The following is a 4,375-nucleotide window of genomic DNA, read 5'->3' as shown; positions in this document are numbered from 1 at the left end:
TGTTTGTCGGAAGCCGTTTTTGCCCCAGGGGTCTCCGGGCTGTGTTCGTTGGGGTTGAACTCCTGATAGCAAAACCGCCGGGTTGAGGGAAGGGTTCAAACTGTGCCTGGGCCCTGTGGTCTCTTCCAGGTCAGTGTATGGCATTTCCTTCCCCTTGCCACAGGCACCTGGGAGCATGTCTGCACGTGGAGAAAGACTTTCCCGTGGGAAGCCGGTTTTTGTCAAACGGGTCCCAGTGCTCTGCTCCTCTCTTTTCAGTCCTGCTGCCAGCAGCCCAGGGAGGATGGGAGGGCTTAGAACATGGCTGGGCACTGTGGTTTCTTCCAGAGAAGTGGAGGGCATTTGCTTTACCTTGCCACAACCACTTGGGATAGGGTCTGCACCTCAGGAAAACTGTTTCCGTTGGAAGTCGGTGTTTTGCCAAATGGGTCAGGGATGTGGGTCTCGGGTTTCCCTCATGCTACCAAAAGCACAGTGACGATGTCTGGGCTTAGACCATGCCTGGGGAATGTTATTTCTTACACATAAGTGTGTGGCATTCTGTTTACTTTGCTACAACCACTTTGGATAGGTTTTCCACATCAAGAACTTATTTTTCGGCGGAAGCCGTTTCTGCCTCAAGTGTCCCGTGTTGTGTTCGTTCGGGTTTATCTCCTGCTAGCAAACTGTGGTCTCTTACATATCAGTGTATGGCATTTGCTTCACCTTGGCACAGGCACTTGTGAGCATGTTTGCACGTTACGAAAAATTTTTCCGTTGGAAGCCTGTTTTGTCAATCTCATAGGGAAGAAACAGAAACTCTTTGGCATAACCTGACTCACCCAGCATCAGTAAAGCAGTTCCAGAACTCAGCCCAGGGCCCCTGTCGCCTACCCAATTGAAGCCACCACCATGCCTCTATCGAAAGCAATTCCCAAAGACTCTCCTCTGACTCCACCACCAAAGAAACAGCAGATTGAATATGGCACTTCAAAATATCGAGATGATACATCTGGTATAGTTAGATACACAAGGTTTACCTTTATTTTTTTATTGTTTTTTATTACATAATGTTATAGTCTCCATACAGTACAGTAAATTTCGATGATACATTAGTTGCATATTACACCCAGTGCACCATGCAATATGTGCCCTCCTTACTACCAGCATATATTTTAAACAGGAAAATGCTGCTCTGAATAATTTTGAATTTTCCCTCGACCCCCATTGTAACTCTTGGGATGAAAGGACTAATCAGTGATGAAACATCACCTTTGAGAATTGGAAAGACATCATCCATATTTGTATGTGACGACAAAAGGCCATCTAACACTAAATGGTGGCCACTCACCCATATCTTAGGCCCAACTGTATAAACACTGTCAAACGTATATCTTAAAAATAGACAAAGAGTAAACCTCACCTTCCCTTTCTAATGAAAGAGTGTTTCTAGGAAACAGCTGTTCAAAATACATTCATAAGCAGTCAATGAACAGAGAAAATGGGATCCCCTGCAAAGTGCTCCAAGCTCAGAAACTAAGTACCTCCTTCACCAAATTCAGAACGCTGACAACTATTACTTAAGTTTTACTTCATGGCTCAACTAGAGAAAAGAGAAAAACCCAGGAGATGGTGGGTTAATGAGAGGTTTTACTTCCAGTCCTGATGTGGAAGGTCCAAATGGACCTGCCGCTTTCTCTGAATGCTGGATCCCGTGTCAAGCTGCCTCACTGACTCAGATGCAGACGTTCAGAACGTCGGGTCTCGCGGAGCCAGAGCAGAGAAGTGTTGTCAGATGGGGAGAAGCAGCTCCTCGGACCTAAAGCCTGCACACCTGCTGTGGTTTCTGGGAGAAGGGGAAACATAGACTTGTCTTTTAGTAGTAATTATCTCCCAGCCCATTGCCACCATTCCCAGGAAACAGCTAGCACAATGCTGAAGTTGGGTAACGGCTCTGGGCCTTCCTAGCGCCACACCTGTGCCTGAGGGAACAGGGAATACCCTGCTGAACTCGGGGAACTGCTCAAGGTCCATTACCTGCACTGTGTCGGGGGACAGGGGCACCGCACTGAAGTTGGGGACTGTGCGGTCCTTTCTCTCGCTCTTCCTGGGGAACACGGGAAACCCTGGAATGTCTGCGAACCATCCCACAAAAGCTTTGCTGAGCGGGTGCCCTGGAGTTCCTGGGTCTGGGGTGTATGGCCAGTTGACGGAGACTAGGCAGAAGAGACTTTCAAGGGAAAAAGGAAAGAAAACTGAGTCTCCATGATGAACTCTCTCAACATGCCCTTCCAGAACCCCGCCTCTTACCCGGGGTACCCCTACTCCCAGAAAGCCCACCTATGGCCACACAGCATGCACTCACCCAGCCAGGAACTCCACAGGTCCACTCTCTCAAAACTCCACTTCCTTGGCTCCTGGTCTGCGTCCTTGGGCTGCTCCGGATCTGCACACAGAGACGTAGCTCCACCCCCATGGGGTGATTGCTTGGGGAGTATGATGCTTCCAACTCCTTGAATGCCAGGCAACCGGCCCCATGACTCACAACTCTGGGAGTGCAGAGGTCCAGGAGGCACCTCCTTGGCTAAACGCCCTGAGCAGGCATGACGGGGATCATGGGCAGGGCTGCAATCACACACATACACACATACACACACACACACACACACACACACGGCCCCTTTCGCGGACCCCTCTAGCTGCAGACCACCCTCAGAGCCCTGCCCCTTCCCTTCTGCACCAACCCTTCCTGCAAGGGTGTGCCTGGTTCCTGGCAAGGTCAGCTGCTCTCAGACTGTTCCAGCCTTGGGCTTTAGGAAATGCAATGCTTTTATGCATATCCAAGGCAATTTTAAGCGCCAAAAGGAATGCTCCAAGCGGGAATAGCTTTGCCTTCTTGTCTCACCCATGGAGTGGATAGTGCTTCTCAGACCTTCAAAACATCCTTCTAGGGTGAGCCCATTTGTGCTGCAATCTATATACACATGCTTAGTTCTACAGGGAAGGAAGGAAAAGCCGGCCTTCTGTTCTGTCGCGGTTGTGAACCAGGAACATTTATTTTTCACTTGAAAACAGAGTGTTATTGTCGACACTAAATGAAGGAACCTTTTAAAACATTTTAGAGAGGAAGGAAGAGAGTTTTATTCAAACCCAAGTCAAAGACAGCTGCCTGGGAGACACAATCTTCACAAAGAAGGGAGTGCTCCAGGGAAGGAACATTTAGGGCAGGGTCATATATTTGTTCTGAGTTGTGCTACGTATAGTTATACATCACGATGAGGAAGAAGGTTCCAGAAAGTGACAGACTTTTTCTTATGTTTTCAGTATGTACAAATCAGTATGACTTTAATCTTATGGGAGCAAGAAAGGTTCTTTTGTGTTCTCACCTTGATGTTGGCAAAGGCATTTTTTGGTTCTCTTTTTCTTTTTGATGCATATGGACAATAAGTGCTGGGGGCAGAAATAGGGCCCATGCTTTGAGGGTTTGCCCAGTCATTTTGAGCTGGGTAAAATGTTAAAGGAGAGCTTTCCTGGGAGGCCAAGATCAGGCCTCACAGATGGTATGACATAAAAATTACTCTTATCCTTATCATCACTACCAAATGGTGGAACGTGAGATGAAAGCACCTTTCCAATAGTAAAGAGACATCAAAGGACCCCTACAGAAGGTTACCTGCTCCATGGTCAACACAGGTAACAGAGGCGTTCATGGTCTCTGGACTCCTCCCCTTGTCCTGCCCAAATCTCTGAAACATAGAGATCATTTACAGTCAGAATTTTACACATCTTAGAGATGTCTGGCACCATTCCCTTGGACTACAGAATACAACAGAATAGCTCACTGTCACAACACGAAAGTGCCCCTGGATACACTAAGTTCTTTCTCCGCAACGTTGGCCTTAATGAAATCATAATCGTAACATAGAAACACTACGATGGTTGGGAATAAATAATCACAGGTAAGGGAATATTTAGGAAATCTTTAGAAGCATTGTCTCACTCTATAGAAGAGGCTAACTGCTTTAAATACTATTTCCGACCTTACAGGACACTCTACAGACCAGAGCCTCCATCAATTAAAAAAGCATAGTTCTTTCAGTCACTTTAATATCAGAAAAATAGTATAGTATCTCTATTCCTAGGGATCTTTAAGTCTCCGACTCAAAGGTCCTCCACTGAGAGAATTATCTTCATGATCATGATGGGCAGAGGTGAAAAGGCAGCCGAATTCATTCCATTTGGCCACACAACAAGAAAATCCTAATACTTCCTAGGTTTCCAGATTGAGAAGACCTGGGGTAGAGCGAAATGGTACCTTGTATGGAAGAACAAGGGATTTGGAGTCAGTTTGGAGATCCCACTTAGGTTTCTGACACTAAAATCCTCTGTAATTCAT

At 46.8% G+C, this 4,375-nt stretch overlaps 1 long non-coding RNA gene across 1 annotated transcript; it reads right to left on the bottom strand.

Moving 5' to 3' along the window:
* Positions 1-1,668: 1,668 nt before the first annotated feature.
* Positions 1,669-2,584, bottom strand: LOC130544496 (uncharacterized). The gene is made up of 3 exons (XR_008960809.1): positions 2,345-2,584; positions 2,017-2,209; positions 1,669-1,825 (listed from the first exon to the last, which is right to left on the bottom strand). It is a non-coding gene; the product is annotated as an uncharacterized LOC130544496 (long non-coding RNA).
* Between the last annotated feature and the right edge of the window lie 1,791 nt (positions 2,585-4,375).

The sequence above is a fragment of the Ursus arctos genome, unplaced genomic scaffold (genome assembly GCF_023065955.2).
Source record: "Ursus arctos isolate Adak ecotype North America unplaced genomic scaffold, UrsArc2.0 scaffold_21, whole genome shotgun sequence".
Classification (NCBI taxonomy): Eukaryota; Metazoa; Chordata; class Mammalia; order Carnivora; family Ursidae; genus Ursus; species Ursus arctos.
This window is presented reverse-complemented; position numbering and strand designations above follow the sequence as displayed.